The sequence below is a fragment of the Anser cygnoides genome, chromosome 18 (assembly GCF_040182565.1).
Source record: "Anser cygnoides isolate HZ-2024a breed goose chromosome 18, Taihu_goose_T2T_genome, whole genome shotgun sequence".
NCBI lineage: Eukaryota > Metazoa > Chordata > Aves > Anseriformes > Anatidae > Anser > Anser cygnoides.
The window spans coordinates 3959921-3977168 of NC_089890.1; the positions used below are offsets into that span (position 1 = coordinate 3959921).

A 17248-nucleotide genomic window follows, 5' to 3' on the forward strand; every position below is an offset into this window, starting at 1 on the left:
TCTGTGAAGCCAAGCTTAGAAAGAAACCCAACAATGGTGCTCCTTGAGCGGAAGGAGCCTCTACACATCGCTACCTGCCTGCTTACCTCTTCCACGTCAAAAACAAAGCCACTGAGGCCTGCCTGGAGGAAGCTCGTTACCTCCAAGTGTCCCCCTGCCTTACCTGGGGAAGAGAGATGCAGACGACATGCTGCGTGCTTCCCACACAGCAAAGCAAGCGAGGCCCATCCCCAGCACAACCCCAAGCTGGCTCTAGTAAAGAAGTTATCACCAGCTTATTTCTATTTCAAGCAGCAGCCACAGAGGCCTGCTCAGATACAACAACATGGTTTTAAAGAAAAGAAATTAAATCACAGTGCACTGCAGAAGAATTTTACAGACTGTGACACGCCGAGCTACATCTCGACAGCACCCGCAGGAGAAATAAATAACTCCCCACGTGCTGGCTCCGCGCTCTCTGCCTACCAGGCGTCTCTTGCTTTGTATTTCAGTTGCAAACCGAAGTTTAAAGCAGCTTTAGCTGCACGTGAACTACAACTGATGCAGCTGAATCCTCAGTTCAGGTCTGGAGGAGCTCCTTAATAGCACCAAGTTAATTTCCATTACCAGCACCAGGTATCAAAGGGGGCTTCTCCACTCCCAGGATAATCCTGCCAGTGAAGCAGTGCTTCCTAAGTGCCTGCTAAAACGATCCTGAAGGAGGCAGCAATCTCAACGCATTTGTCAGTCTCTGACTCAAGAAGCTTAACGGAGATTACCGGAGTGTTTACAGCTTATCACTAACCAAACTCTAACACCAAGCGAAGTGATTAACTAATGATACACTATAACATACAAGCATTTCTAGGATCTTTCGCCATGTGGAAGCGCCTGTAATAAGAAGCAAATACATTTGCAGCACAAGAAGCTGCAGCTTTGATTGCCTGGATGTCAAAGCGTGTTTGGGAGCACAGCTGATGGCAGTTCCAGGAGCGTGCACGCTCCTGTACGCTCCACCCCAAGGTGTGACTGCCTACTGGCACAACCACTTACATTGCTGCACAGCTGCCAGCTCGGGAAGGCTTCAGGAGAATTCAGATGGAACAGCAAGGAGGCAGAGACAGAAGATGAGATTTTTGTCCCAAATTGCTTCATCGCATCCTCAACTTTAAACACAGTACTAATTTCAGTTAGAGGACTTCTGTTAACATCTGTGCCAGTGTTGACAGCAGTAACAGGATGCATTGCAGCAGCCACGGAAGTACACTTACTTGTAAGTACATGATTTAATCCTTCCATACAGGTTTCAAAAATAATTCCTCTTTGTCAAATTAAGTATGGCTTTTTGATACAATTAGAGTTTGCCTGGAGCTCTGGTAGTCCTGATATGAAAGGAATCTCGATACGCATCAGTTCTGGTTTAAGTCTTCCATTTAAAAAAAGAAATTAAAAAAAAAAAAAAACCTGCCTCTCAAGTTCATCTTCTCATAAATCCCATTAACAAGAGATATTCTGAGATAATTACAAGGAACCAGCATCTTTCCTTTCTTCAGTGACTTTTGATATAATACATTGTCATGAGAATTGAATAGCATCACTGCCAGTGCTAGCACCTATAAACACCATTTTAATTTATCTACTGCCCTTCAACTAAATGCTGTCTTAAAAAAAGAGTTTCCTTGCTATTTCTTTTTTTTTTCCTTAAAAGAAGCATGCGCATAACTGAAATGAACAGCAGAGAAGAAGGAAACAATGACAGAGAGCAGCACTTACACAGTTATTTAAAAAAAAAAACCATAAAAAACATGCTCTCCAAGCCCATGGCAACAACAACATTTCAACAGGGCAAGACAAAAACCAGGAGTTCTGTGAGCACCTGAGCCACAGAACAACGGGGTCTCCTGTGGGTAAGGTCCCTGAGGCTACTGTGGGGCCTGAAACGGGCCGAGCTCGACCTGGACCCCTTCAGAGGATCGCAGAGGACCTCTGCAGGTCAGGTTGATGGTTGCCCTTGGTGATCTTGAAGGTGTTTTCCAACCTGGGTGTTTCTAGTCAATTCTCTGCCTACAGCATCGGCACAGCATAATTATTTCTTCAGGAAAGTCAGCAAAAATCCAGCCACAGGGACCGTGCTGGGGATGTCCTAGACAATATTTTTCAGATACGTTTGGGCCATTTGCACGATTCTGTACAGAAGGAACAAGCCGTGTCTCTCAGCTGTTACACATAAATGGCACTGAGTCCTTCTGTGGGACCCACAGACACAACCATTCACACAGGTTTTGGATCAGTTCAAACCTCTACTTTCAGAGAACTTGGGTATTTGAAGTCTGCAGTCCCTGATGTCTCCTATTCTAGTAGGAGAAAAGTAAGACCAGTAGTGATGCCACCCATAAGATTCTCTACATGCTCAGGTATGAGCAGTTTCAGTGGCAAACAAAATTAAACAAAGCTAACACGTGCAGCTAGCAAGGACTTCTGCAGAGCCAAAACGTTCCAATTACATCCCAGAGGTACACATTTTAATTTCAGCTGTTGTTGTAAGATGCTTGTTGTCATCTCCCCATCAATGCAGTTCCAGGGTTGCAGTTCTTTGTCTGTCACGAATTTGCCCTCCACATGGTGATAAATGCCACAGATGCAATTCAGATGCTTTTGATGCGTGGCACATCACAAATACCTTCATCAGAAAAAAAATAAAGAAGTCTTCTTACAATCATTGTAACTCGTGAGGGCAAAACCTACTAAGGAAGGCTTCTCCAGTTAACAGCTTAAATGTCACAATTTTAGCAGCCGCACATGTACGCAGTACGGTTCAATTTCCCCCAAAGATGTGGTTCTGATCCTAGGTAGGCAAAGCAGTTCATTTGTCCTAATTCTGAACCAGAGCATGCTAGTCTCCTTCAATCTCAATTAGCTAGCAGGAAATTTATTTAGAAAGCTGACAGGAACTATTTGGGGGATTAATGATCACTGATTTATGAATATTGAGTAGCATTTCAATAATCCAAGCAGAGTAATCACTTGTAGCTGAAGCCAGTTCTCCCAACCATTATAGTCTGTAGCAATCACTCAAAGGCAGTTAAGTGATTCTGATTTATGACCTTAACCTGCAGGGCCCAGTACATTTGCTCTATCAGTGTGTAAATTCTAAAAACGCAATTCCCTGCACCTCTAGAGAGCCAATTTAAGTCAACATTATGCATGAGCTGAGCATGCTTGAATTCTCAGATCTCTTATTTCACTCATTAAATTTGCACTGAACATCTTGCAATTAAAATTTCATATAGATTTTTTCTTATGATTGACATTTGGCCTTGGCAAAATGAGTTTAAATTTTGTTTCTCTAAAGATTTAGAAGGAGATAGATTGATCTAGACATTGTTTTCTGCAAGATGATGATGATGGAGCACTAATGCTTTTATTAGCATTTTGAAAAGCCTCCCTTTTTGCTGGAAGACTCTCTCTAAGTAATAAGTGAGAGCAATTCAGTAACCAAAGCCAAGGCTACAGCTAGTACAGCAGCATCAAAAATGCTGCTGCTCAAAGTCTGCATGTGACCCTTTCCTGTTTTCAGGCCAACTTCTTTAACTGGGGTGGAACAAATTGGGCCTTCCAGTACAAACCAATAAGTGCTCATCTGCAAGGGCTGAACAGCCCTTCTATTATGTGATTTGGAAAATAAGCCCAGGACAGCTAAGGAGAGCTGAAAGTACTCAAGTGTTTTCAAGTCCTGATCTGAAATGGTGAACTGTTTGGACTGACTCGAACACTGGATTTGTTGTGCTAACTTAGGCAGGCACCTCATTTATTTTATCTCATGCTCCATGCCCAGGGCGAGCAGTTCAAAGGAGGAACTACCATCCCCTTCCGTGCCCCCGGGCACTCGTCGTTTGCAGCAGACCTTCCGTGCAGCGAATGGCTCTGATCACACGCAGACAGCCCCTGCATCGAGGGGTTCACAACATAGAGACGGACAAACAAGTAAGGGAAGAAGAAGAATTTATGCCTGAGTTCACTAATGGCTTAACAGGACTGCAACGTTAATAGCCCATGGACACAGAGTACCACACAGTACAACTGGAGGAAATGCAAAGTCTTTTTGTACCGATTCATCTCCTAACACAATGACACATCAATTTCATACAGGACCTGGTGCAATACCGGCATGTTAATAATAAATAACCACGTGCAGGCTGCGGCAGACATATTAATATTAATGTTTTGTAGCTTAAGCAGCACATCAAGATGAAAACGTTTCAAAAACCTAAGGAGCTGACTAAGGACGCATCCCCTGGGCTGAAAAAATGTGAATATACATACATGATACACACTTAGTTCCACTGGTCCTAGAGGCTATGGAAGTAGTGCAGGAGATAACATTTTAACTGTTACCTAACCTGATGGCCAAAAGATTATTTACACGTCTGTGCTAGTACTTGCAGCTGAAGCAAAACCCAAATGCTTGCATATTGAAAATCCATGTGATGAGAGAAGCTAATTTCCTTCTCATACCACAGGAACATTTAAGACACTTCAAGCTGCCATCCAAGCACAAGGAAGGGTGGGTAATACTAACATCTATCCCACCTCCAGTCCCACCACCCCATCTACCTGAGCACAGTATTTGCCTTTTAGCAAATTATCAGCAAAGAAAACAAACAAAAATTTGTCTCAGTATGGGAACAGATCAATAGAGTACCTAATTCTATTATGTAGCTAAAGGAAAAATCCTGTGGACTAGTCCTGGAGAATATCAATCTTGCAGCAGTACCCAAGGCCTGGTTTACTGCAGAATAGTAAAGTCTTTACGGTCACAGCATAATTACACTAACATACCGGTATTTTAATATCATCTCTCTGAAATGAAATTTTGTTTCCATGTCCAGTCAATAATTCTGTCTCATCTCAGTGATGAATAGAGCTTAGTGAGTAATTTGTTATGAATAATTTATTCACTGCATTTCACCTTTCATCTCTCTTTGAACATTTTGTGAAATTCTGCAATGTATTCATTACACAAAATTATTCACAAATAACTCGTGCTTGCAGACCTTGTGTTGACAGTTCACTGAAAATATTCAAACTGATTTGCCACTTGGTTATGCTTACGAGGTGTTGTACCTGCTCCTGCACCGGTTGGGCTCTGTTCAACCTACCTGCATCCCCAGTTGTTCTGACAGCTGGGATTCAAGTTCAGTCTCAGCCATTTAAGCGCAAAATGCACATTATGCATCACTCACCACTCGCATTTCAGGGCCTAGAGAGGACCCAGCAGTGTTTGACACCCACTGTTCTCAGTGCTGTTTCAAGTCTGGACACAAGAATTTAGGCAAGACGGTGGGAGTTATCGCTGCATTACTTTACAGATAGAAACTTTAGAAAACCACTACAACTTTACAAAGTTCAGACAAAGTCTGTAGTAGAAATGGAAACAACCACCTTAAAATACTGTTGGTTTTCCACTCTAACAGATCTAGATAAGCCTGTAAAGCTGGGAGAACCTTCTATGGTGTGTCAATTGAGATAGCTGGCAATTTTCCCAATGAATCATTTTTTGGTAAAAACAAAGACTTTTATCTCGTCCTGAACATAAGAGTTTGTCCTTTTCTTCTGTAAAAAGCAAAAATTTTCCATTGCAAGCTCTAAAGGAATTGGTGCTTTTAGAGTTGGAAAGGCCTGTCTGAAAACCAAACAGAAAACAACTGCCCCAAGCATTTTATTTTACATCACTGTAACAAAACCATTACATTATGGGTCCAATACTCAAACAAAAAAAAACAACACAGCTTTCTCCCGGAGGCAGCTCACCCCTTGCTAGCCCCCTAGAAGATAAAAAAAAAAAAAAATCTATCACTACAATGCAGATTTTGAGGTGAGATGAGCACTATTGTTCAGACACAGCACCAAACCCACAGGGACAAAAAAATCCTGAAGTACAGGCTCCTGTAGGCAATTTGTCACTAGAAAACAATTCCATTTAATATTACACTACATCATGAGAAACTTACTTTAGTCAGATCAATGCATCAGAATTCCAGGTTCCAAATTAATTACCAATTTTAATTTTTCATACACATTTTTCTGTGAAAATTTAGTTTCATTTCCATTTCTTGCTCCCTCCCAAGAGAAAGAAAACAGTGAAGTGTCCTTCTCACGGCATAGAAAGATTTGTACAAGTCTTTACTTGAGCTGGTGAAGCACAAAAATAGCGACTGTCTCATTTTATAATAACAACAAGTGTTCCATTGTAATACTTCTAAACAAAAGACATTCAAGAGAAGATACCCTGACAAAACTTACGATCACTGGAAAGGCAGGTGACTGATCGATTCTGCTACTGTGCAAGGTAGGGTAAAACGTCCCAGCACCGGGTTCAGGTGCTGACATCAGCATCCACAGTCCTCAGCAGGCTCACACACCACGAGCTGAAGTCAACACTGTAGGTCTTGGGTGCAGAAGTTCCTGTACCCACCTGCTGCACTCAGATCGCTACGGCCCTAGAGGTACAGCTCAGGCTGTAAGCAAAGGACCACTCAACAACAGATGTAAGACAGCAATACATAGGAAAGCCATGCACGTGAAGAGGCAAAGAAATGAAAAAGAACTAACTTTGCCATCCAAAAAGGAGAGAAAGATCAGGATGTGATCTCTCAGGGAAGACTGCATGAGGGGAGTGGTTAACCACAGGTACGGGCCCTAGGGAAGCTGAAGGATCTCCACCTCTGGAGATACGGGAAGCTTGCCAAGGCCCTGACCAGCACCACCCAACTGAGGTCAGCCCTGCTTTGTGCAGGGGGTAGGACTGGATCATCTGCAAGGGCCTTTCCAAACAAAATAACTTTATAATTCTACATGGCCTCTTCACAAACAGAAATCAAAACAGTAACAGCAGCAAGGCAGGAGCAGTAGGAGTTCAAAATGCTGTCCTTCTGCTGTACTGTGGCACCTGTCTTGCACAGAAACTTACTACAGTCTGGTTGAGCTGTCACCACACAAGTCTCGCTGCACATACAAATGGATCCCTGTTGAAACACTCTGTCTTTTGCAAAGCACTTGTTCATATACAGCATTCATACTTATAACAGTTCCAGAGTAACATGGTTCTGCCATTCACACGCAAACAGAACCATAAATTCAGCTGCAAGGAACATAAGAACAACGAACGTGTTGCTGCAGGATCACTTCCTAACAACCACCTCCCAATCCCAGGTCTGCCAGTCTGTGTATGCACGCTGATTCAGGATCAGAACAGGAAAATCTGATGCGGAAATAACAAATTGACACTAGAAAAGAGAAGAATCAGAAGCATTATCAGAACCAAAGGGCTGCAACAAGCAGGCCGTGCCAGAATTTGTGATAAAGGCAGGAATCTTTGGCTGACATTCATGCAAATTGCATCTATGATCTGCTCTCATTACCCTGCACGCCGGACTGTCCATCTCTCGTTGTTGGGTTTTTTGTTAGTAAAAATCTCGGCAGCACTCAGTATGCACAGAAGAGCAAAGCGCTACTACAAAACAGATGGCACAACTGAATATTAAGCAAGCTTGTATGAAGAGCACTGCTTTTCAGAAGAACCCAATTTACAATTAATAGCTTATAGACTGTAAAACTGACTAGCAAAATAAAATGCATCTCAGCTCAGTTATTATCAGGGGGATCTAAAGGAGAGAGCAGTCTGTAGATTATGCAGCTGGTGGAGTCTGCTGTCCTCTCCAGCTGAGGCAAAGTCATGCACCCAAGGTTTTAGCTCTTAACGTGAGTCTGGAGTTAAAACTCTGTGCTCACCTCAATCCCAAGGCATTTTACTACTGCACCCTGCTATTGTGTGGAAAGGAATTAAGCTAGATTTCAACCACTTAGTCTGCTATAACCAAAGCTTTCCATCCACAATATCACACTCCTTTAGGACTGATAAACGGTAAAGACACTCTTGAGGCTACACATCCTGAAGAACAAAGTCCACTTCCCTGAATGCAGAAGGAATCAAAAAAAAACATATATATATATAAAATATATATGCTTGTTTTTCTTTTTTGTTTTTCTTTTTTTTTTTTTCCCCTTCCACTCCCATCCTTTTCTAACCAGGAAATCTGGTTAGGCATTTTCTTCTGTAGCTCCTGTCTTTACCTTCCTGCCTGCTGCTCTCATAGGCACACACACATATCCTACAACTCCTCCAAAGAAGAGATGAGGAAACCCTCTTGTCCACACACACCTACACTGTGGATTAGGAGAAATGCTTTCTCTGACACTGTAGTGAGGGACAGGTATTGCAGCAACAGCAGCAAACAAGATTTCAGTGCTTATTAGTATGTGAATACTGAAGGAGAAAGAATGGAATAGGACCAAATAGTATTTTCCTATATTTCTTAGCAGTTCTATTTGGCTAAGCCCCAAATTCAAGCAATAATACCGAGAATGTAGGAGATGAACTGCACGTCTCCCAGAGCATACCAGATTAAAACATACTCACAGACAACACGCTCATTACGCTCAAGGTTATGGATTTAAACACAGCCCAAGTCACAAGTGATGGATGGTCCTTGGCATCTGGTGGCTGTTTGATAGCACGTATCGAGTGAATTGTCATTGTCGCTCCATGCAGAATGCAGGAGTTCTGCATTCTGCATAACTGGCAGGTACAGCAAGTATTTGGTGATCATCTCAAGCAGTCAGATGAAGGAATAAGTAACCTTAAGGATTTGGTTTCAGAGGCAATAGTTTGAAGCAGAGCCATGAGACTGTAGCAGAAAAAGGAAGACTAGAAAGGCCTTTATTCAATGACTAGGGATATTTAATTTCACACCAGTAATGCCAGTCCAAGATTTCTCTAGAAGTCAAGGTGTTCTGCAGGTGAAATAAAAAGTAAAATTATTCCATGAACACCAGAATAATAAAATCCAATTTCTTATGTGGTTTTCATTTTTCTCTTTCTTCAAGGCTGCTCTCCTAACAAAACTTGAAATCTTTCCCACAGTTTAGATAATCCTAATTCTCTCTTCATCACTGTCAATTTTCATTAAATTTGACACCACAACCTAGAACCTAGCTTTGTTAAAATCTGTCAGCAGAATCTGAAGCTGTGAGTAGACAGGACATGCATAATACAACGAGGCTGGCTTTCTTCAGAAATCAGTCTTAAGGGTAACCAACATTAAGTGAGATAAAGTGAATTATGCCTGGACTAGAAAAGAGCAACCAAAGACTTCAGAGAATTCCTTCTAGAAACTTGTAATTTGCATATGCAGGGGGGAAGTGTGACCCCCCGCTGCCAACACTTGCTGTGGGTGCAGCACCCTCACTAAAAGGCACTTCGTAATAAAATAGCAGTTGTTAAATAGAAGAGTTAATAAGCTATATGAGGAATTCATCACCCAGAAGGGGAAGGGGAGGTTTAAAAACTTACTGTCAAGCCTTTTCTATGCATTTCTTGCCTAAAACCACAGCGTATACATATTCAGACTGATTCCTGCCCATGACAGGAGAGCCCGTGTTAGTGCACTTCCAGTTCTTCAGCCTACCAGCATTGCACTTCCAGCCACTACAAGCACATTGATCTGAGTGGAAATCAAGAACAGGAACACACTGAAATGAAACAAGAGAAGACATCACGATAGAAGCCTCAATTGCATTTGACTCCAGTTTTGCAATGTTTTGTCCCGCACCCACCACCAAAGCTTACACACCCAGGATGTGAATTACAGCATGAACACTGCAATCAAGACCAGGGGCGCTCTCCCTCACCTGGCTGACGTTACCAGGCCCTCCCTGAAGTGGATCGATAATCCCACAGTCGAGCCATGACCCAAGGGACGCCAATTCAGAGCAATCCATCTATTTTGGAGGAGGAGAATTAGGTAGGCAAGTGTCTTGAAACAGTCAACAGCACAACAGGGGAGAAGTAACAGGTAGCCAGGAAGGAAGGCAGGTCACTGGCCTTGCATCGAGCCCTCAGCACCTCGGGGTCACTTTAGTGTCGAAATTCAGAGGCCTGCATCTCTTAAACCTTATACAGACTGAGAACATGGGGGCATCTACGTCAAGCATGTAACAAATAGAGTCTCTCTTCTGAACTGCCATGTCACAAGCTTAAAACAGCTGTAGAGAACAGCCACCAAAACATTAGTGTTAGAAAACCAACACACGTACATGGCCATGTGGTTAGCATACGCTGCTCCCTAACGACATGGATATACCCTGTCCTGCCCATATGGGAAATAGCTCGCCTTGCAAGGCTACCTGGTCAATATACCAAAACTGGGGTGAGGGGGAGAGTTGTTATGATGTGGGGTTGGCTTTTTTGGTTTATTTTTATGGCTCCCATTTCTATTTGCCACTATCTGGCTTTAGACAGTTTGTAGCTAATGGAATTTAGCCAAAAAAACAGCATTCCGTGAAGCCAAATTAAAAGTCCCGATTACAGATAAACAAATTCAATACAGGTTTGCTCTGCCTTCTCAAGTACGGTCAGATGTAAGACAATCCATTTTATGTTACCATGAGTCCCTCTGGAAATATTAGATAACTTCACTAACCAATCAGTGGTTATTTAACTTATGGAAATCCAAGTGTTCAGAATTATGAGCTCTATTTCATATCTGTGTTACAACAACAAGACTTACAGAACTGGAAAGAATAATTCTTTAGCTTCACATGCTTGTGTAATTATCTTAAAAATTGAAATGTCACCAATGATACAATACGGTCATAAGTAATTAACCACCTCATTAAAATCTAGAAATTAAAAGTAATTCATGTTCGGATAAAATTGTCCTTCACAGCTGGATTTCGGTAGTCCATGAACCTAAGCAACAATGGCAATGGAAGAAATTAAGAGACGTCAAATACTTTTCATGGGAGTTTGCAGTCTGAAGCAAATAGGAACAGCAGGATAGAACATGCCATGATGATTAGTGTTCTGCTTAATTGATGTTGAGATGCCATCAGTGAGAGAAGGCAGGTGCCACTTTACTGGGGCACTTCCCAAACGCAGTTTTTAGAAGGAGGGAGCTAAGGAAGACTGGGAGCACAGAAGTTCTTGCAGTACTGGAAAAAACTTTGCCTATTCAGACTATGAACAACTGAAACCTTACAGTGTAAAAAAAATGAGAAAAGAAAGTTTGGGAAGTCCCAGACTTTACAAGAAATAAGTCATATTTTTCTCCTGTTCAGCATTCTGTAGGATAATTATCAAATGAAGAAAAGCAGTAGCAGCTTATTGCATGGCATCAAAGCATTCCCCTATTTAGAGATCACAAGTTGCAGCCTATCAGGGAGAAATTAATGCATTTTACAGTATTCTCAAGCTTTTCAACAAAACACTAGCAATTGAAACTTGTCATTCTGCAGTCACAGAGTAAAGACCTATACAGTCATTACCGACAGTTTCTGTGTGTTCAGAGAAAATGATCTGCGACAGGTTAAGACAAATTGCTGCGATAAAAGCAACTGAAAAATATATTGTAGCACAATTCTGAGGTCTGGCATTGCAGAGAGCTCCCATATTTAAGTCAAAGTGCTAGGGAATGATTAATGTCAAAATTTACACGGGTCCTTAAATAAGATTTGTCATCATGAATTCTAAACCTGAGATTAATGGGAGAACTTAAGTTTAGTTGCAGTGTAATATTCTGTAGTTGAAAAAGGCTCCGTGTGTTGCATAAGGAATAGGTGTCAGTGGCAACGTGTGCACACTACTGGAGGAATCAAGAGAAACCACACGTTGTATCGGGGCCGACAAACTGAGGTCACAATGGTACAAAGAACTCACCGCACCTTTACTCCAGGTCTTAAAAGGAGTTAAGCACTTGAAGCAAGTTGGTCCCGAGTGAGTGCACCTGAGCACACCCTCACCTCTACGCACTGACACGGGCAACACTGATGTCAAGGGCCTTTAACCATGAGTATATGATATCGCCTCAAGAGATGACTTCCTGACCTGGGTTTTGCCAGAGGCCTCTGCTGACGGAGCACAGCAGGACTAGATGCAGCAGCCTTGACCTCGCCAACATGCAGAGCTTTCACAGACCATGAGCCGCAGACAAGCTCTTCCCCTTCAGATATGTCCTGTTAGGAAGGGCTGGCAGAAGATGTGCATCTGGCTTTTGCAGATGTTGTGTATTTGTTTGATGTCAACTTCCTCCAGAACACCAGACTGACAGTCCCAGCAATCTCCCACACTCCCCGCCGTCTTTGAAGGGAGAGGACAGGTAATTGACACACAATACTGAACCAGTTATTCAGTTGTACATGGTTATATTATATTTTGGTTATAATATATTATAATATATAAAATATATATTATATTTCGGTTATATTTCTATAGCTGTTATTTAGTTTTATTTTGAAAGGGCAGCCCTGATCATGTGTAATTTTATGAATAGTACCCTGTGATATGGATTTTTTTTTAAAAAAATAACTTCACTGGAAGAATCGTGTTCTTTTTAATTTTTGAGGTTTTATGGCAATTTCTACAGAACTGTGTTAACCATTCAGTAGGTAACAGCAGTACAACTGCCTGCTCTGACTACCCAAAGGGGAATGAATTTTTGCATCCACCGAAAACCAGACACAAGGAGTCTGAAACCTCAGTGCCCATCTCAAAAGACCAAGACCTCGTCACTCCGCGCAGGCTATTTCACGAGCCTTTCTGAGACAAGCAGACAATGGATCGTTAATCTCTGATTACATTCCAAGACACATTTTAATGCAGCCTGCATGGTTACAGGAAGGCGTTGCAGCTGGCTCGCTGTTCGCCCACCCACTGAAGCTGACTGAAGCCTTGGCTTGCTCCCTCGCCTTCCCCACCGACCAACACAAGCTGAAAGGCGGCTGCAGAGCAGCCGGAGCCAGCCCCCAGCAGGCTTGTTCGGAGTGCAGAGCGCGGGGCTGCTCTTCGGTTCAGACTTGTCCCAGTTAGGACTGGATATTTCTCGAACTTCCAAACTACTTCGCTAAGTTTCTGTCTGCTTATTTTTAATCACCGCCATAATTTCAATCTTCTCCACCTACTGTGAACAATGAATTAAGAAGAAGAGCTACATAGTCAGTGAAGACTTCATTATTACTTTTTTTTTTTTTTTTCTGATTTGGAATGTCCTTAGCTTGGAATGTCCTCAGCTATGCTGAGCAATGTTCTTTGGCCAGTAAATAATGCCGCCTGCTGAGCCAAGGATATGCCCAGAATGAATGTGTGCTGCTAGGTGATTCCAAAAGACCCTTCTTTTACTTTTTTGTTCTGTCCTTTTTTCTTGAGCAGAATTTGCAGGAGCCTTGTTTTATTTCTAGGAGCAGAGAATACATGGACCACACATAGATTTGTATAACCATGACTGAATAAGCTAATTAACCCAGTTTTTATACTAGCAGCCAGCACTGTAGGCATGTGCAAGCACGAAAGGAGCTGCACACAGAAAGAAATCCCAGACTTGCTGGTGCTTTCTCCCTTCAAGCTCCTGCACTGTTCCAAACTCCTTGGGGCCAAAAAAAAACACAGAAGGGAAGCATTAGTACTTAAACATTAGACTTCTCATGTGTCTGGTTCACCTTGTTATTAAAAAAAAAAAAAAAAGACTCACCTTTTTTTTACGCCCATCGTCTTTTCACAGATTTAGATGATTTAGAGTCACTTCCCCTCTGGAAATTGTCTGGACAAAGCAGGGTGACCCCCAGCAGCCTGCTCAGGACCATCTCCTGTTGGGTGTCAAATATCTCCACTGATGGAGACTCCATAACCTCTCTGAGCAACCTGTGCGAGCATTTCATCACCCTTACAGTAAAATAGTTCCTTTTTTCTTATGATTAAATGGAATTAGCTGTATTTCAATTTGTGCCCACTGAAGACCCAGTTTGTCTACCTTGATCAAGCCTCCCTTTTTAAATGACTTTTCTTTAAACTAAATATCCCTGGGGTCATTATCTGTAACAAAGGGGATGGAAAGAAGCCGCATTAAGATTTATGTATCCGCATCACACCAGCCTGCACAGCTCAGCGATCAAACAGGCTATGCACCCTGAAAGCAGGCAGCCCTGGAGAATTTGTCTTGCCCCTCAGCAGTCTTCAAGAGGTATTTGCTTCTAAAGGACTTTGTCTCCCTAGCTGCTCTTGAGCAGTTCTGATCAATGTTGTTCCTTAGTCAAGCCAGAGCCATTTATTATTTGTCCTAATGGCCAAAGAGATATTTAATTTCATTATCTCTTTATGGGTTGCTTGGTGCAGAGATGAGTTAAGTGGATTACAAATGCCACCTGTTTTCCAGGGCAATTTTAGAAGCAGATTAAGAGGGAAAAGAAAATGCAGAATGATATTGAAAGTGACCCTATACATGTTGCTGAACTCGACATCAGGACTTTTCACGTAGAAAAGTTTTGTAATGATTCGATTCTTCTGTCAACACCAGGCATAAGCAGCACTGGAGTATTAACTCTGCAGTTCTGTACTCACCAAGAAAAGTGAGAGTAACATCTAATAGGCTCTCTGACTACAGACTCTGGCAAAGCTATGCTGATTCTGCAAGGAACAGGAAGTTCAGAAATGCAAGCTGAAACGATTACTGCATATACTAAGAATATAAACACATAAATTAAAAACCAGCCACCCCAGATGTGTTAGTTACATGAAACAAACTCTAAGCATGGTACATCTTTCTACTTTACCAAAGGCAAGACCCTCATTTTCTTCAATTTTCTCCCCATGTGGAAGCTCGTCTTGTTTTTATCTGTTCTTTTTCTATTGTTAATAGCTACAGACCAGCCATGGCAGCAGAGGAAAGAAGAAAAATAATTTTAAATGAACACTTCCATTTTGTTAGGCGGAGCCTCCCTCCCTGAAATGAGTTACAAAAGAAGAAAAGAAAGATCTGAGACTCGTAATAAATTCACATTCCCAAGTGACACCAGGAAAATAATTTCTTATTTTACACTAAAAGTCATTGAGGTTCACCATGCTCATGAGGGCTATGAACTGCAACGATTCAAGGGACAAAGGAACAAGGCCATGTACGCACAGACATCCCTCAAACATGCTGCACAAGACTCTCTGTAAGGCCTCAGATCTCCCCGCTCCCCGCCAAGCTTTTCTTTATCACCATCTGCCTTTCCTCTATTAACTAATTTTTTATTCTGGAGATTATAGGGCTGTTCTACTTTTAAATAACAAAATGGACATTTCACGGTGGTTTAAAACACAGTAAGATTGTTTTTCCTTTTGGGGAAAAAAAACAAATGCACTTCAGCAACATTGTGTGAGAGGAAGGTATACAAGCAATAGGTTACACAGTCAGAGCTCTAAGTTGGGCAATCACTTTTTAAGTTTTTCTAATATTAAAACAGAAATAATATAATCCCCATATCATGCATGTACAGAGAAATCCAGACTTCTACAATATGCCCAGGTAACAGGTAACAGCTGCATAACTCTGCTTCTTCTAAATACATTTTTAATGTTTTCACACAAGGGATGGGGTTATTGATATTGTCTTCCATCCAGTTCAGTATGCTTCAGATATAAACAAGACTGAAATCTGCCAAATGAGAGCACTATAGTCTACTTTTCCCATAATTAATTTCTTCATCAAGTTCTTTTAAAAAAGGCCATCCCAAAACCTTGATGCCATTAAGAAATCATTTTGAAGCTCACTCTTCCATACTGTTCCACGACACCGCTCACGGAGACCCCTCCAAGTGACTGCCACTCCTGTGCACATCCTCGGTTACGGACAGAAGCCCTGGAACAGTTTAGCAGTGAGCGTGACATTATGACAAAACATTCCCAAGCAGATCTGTAGCAGTTTGATGACCAAAATTAAGAGCACAGCATGGACCTCTCTGACCAGTGGCAGGTCTCATCACAACCACACCTGTGATGTAACAGCGAGCAGCGCAGGCTAATCACATGCCATGGGGAAAGACAGGCGCCCCCAGGGGCGATCGAAACCCCGTGCCAGAAGCCCCGATAGGGTGTTCCTCTGTGGGACCCATGGCACCTCTTCTCCCCCAGCTGCTGGGGGACCAGAGCTCTCCACACGCTGGCAGCAGCCAGGGAAGACTGGACAGCCCCTAAGCTGTGCACCTCACAGGGAGATGGGGGGCAGACAAAGAAAGATGGGTTCAGGCTTTTTTGTTTCGGTTTCCGTTTGGTTGGTTTTTCTGTTTGTTTTCCTAGACAAATGGATTTAAAATTAGAACAGAGCAAAGAGCTGAAACCAATTTGTCAAGCAAGTGCTCAAAGCTTCTGAGAAAGAAGGCAGGCCCTAGGCATGTCTGAATGCAAGCATGCAGTCAGAGCTGAGCCGATTTTCATGGCAGGTCTTATGCCACTTGCACCCAGCTCTACTGCTAAGTACAGAAATGCAGAAGTCAGAGAACATTGCACCAGGCTGGTACACAGCCATCCCAGCTCAAGAGTCCCAAGAGGCAATTATTTACAATTAATGGCAAAATATTTGACATTTGCTTTCCAGGCACGGCCAGGAGGCACTTGGAGATTCCCCTCAGGTTCACAACAGGGACAAGCGGCTGCCAAGGAATGGCCAACAGCAGCTCCCTGTTCTCAGAAGGAATTCACAGCACTCCGCACCACGCTTCAGACTACAATCGCCCTGTAATACCTCTCACTTGGCAAGGACAGGACAGACTCTGCTCCCCCTACAGCCCAGGCAGCTTCTCCCCGCAGGTCCCCAGCCTGGCAGCTGTCTTCTGTTCGGAGAGAACAGGAACTGGAGCTGGCGTGCACATACGTGGCGTGCAAAGCTCCTGTCCTCCTAAGTATGTACCAGCTATTCACGGACAAGAAGCACCAGGCAAGCATCCAAATACCTATTGCTCAGGCAACTATAACCATTATTTATAAAGGCTTTTTGTGTTTGTTTGTTTTGCAATATCACAGAATAGTAAAGCACATTGTTTTTTCTCTCTCTCCCTTTCATCGAAACCATTCCTTTCAATTGCACTTTCCAACTACAAGGCCATTCTTCTTGAAAGGGACAAAAAGAAACTCCCCACAGAGAACCATATGATCTATTTAAGTAATACTTTCAAAAGATACTGGCTTTTAAATTATCAGCTCAAAATTGTGGCATAAATAAAATACCAACAATGGAAAACCATGTGTAAATCTTGCTGTTATGCAGACAGTTGGAGCAGAAAGTACACAAACAAACTACAGTACATCTCCCATAATTTGATCTTTGTGGGTTCGACAGACATTCACAAACAGTTAACTTGGAATAAACAGCCTTCCCTCCACGAAAAGTGTCTCCCCGTG

General features: G+C 42.4%; 2 long non-coding RNA genes across 5 annotated transcripts in view; both read right to left on the minus strand.

The window, feature by feature from the left end:
• The window catches only part of LOC125183257 (uncharacterized), a 121149-nt gene that overhangs the window by 7352 nt on the left and 96549 nt on the right, over window positions 1-17248 (minus strand). The window lies entirely within an intron of this gene.
• LOC125183259 (uncharacterized) lies at window positions 6882-12000 on the minus strand. The gene is made up of 4 exons (XR_007164991.2): window positions 11365-12000; window positions 9730-9819; window positions 9392-9570; window positions 6882-8832 (listed from the first exon to the last, which is right to left on the minus strand). It is a non-coding gene; the product is annotated as an uncharacterized lncRNA (long non-coding RNA).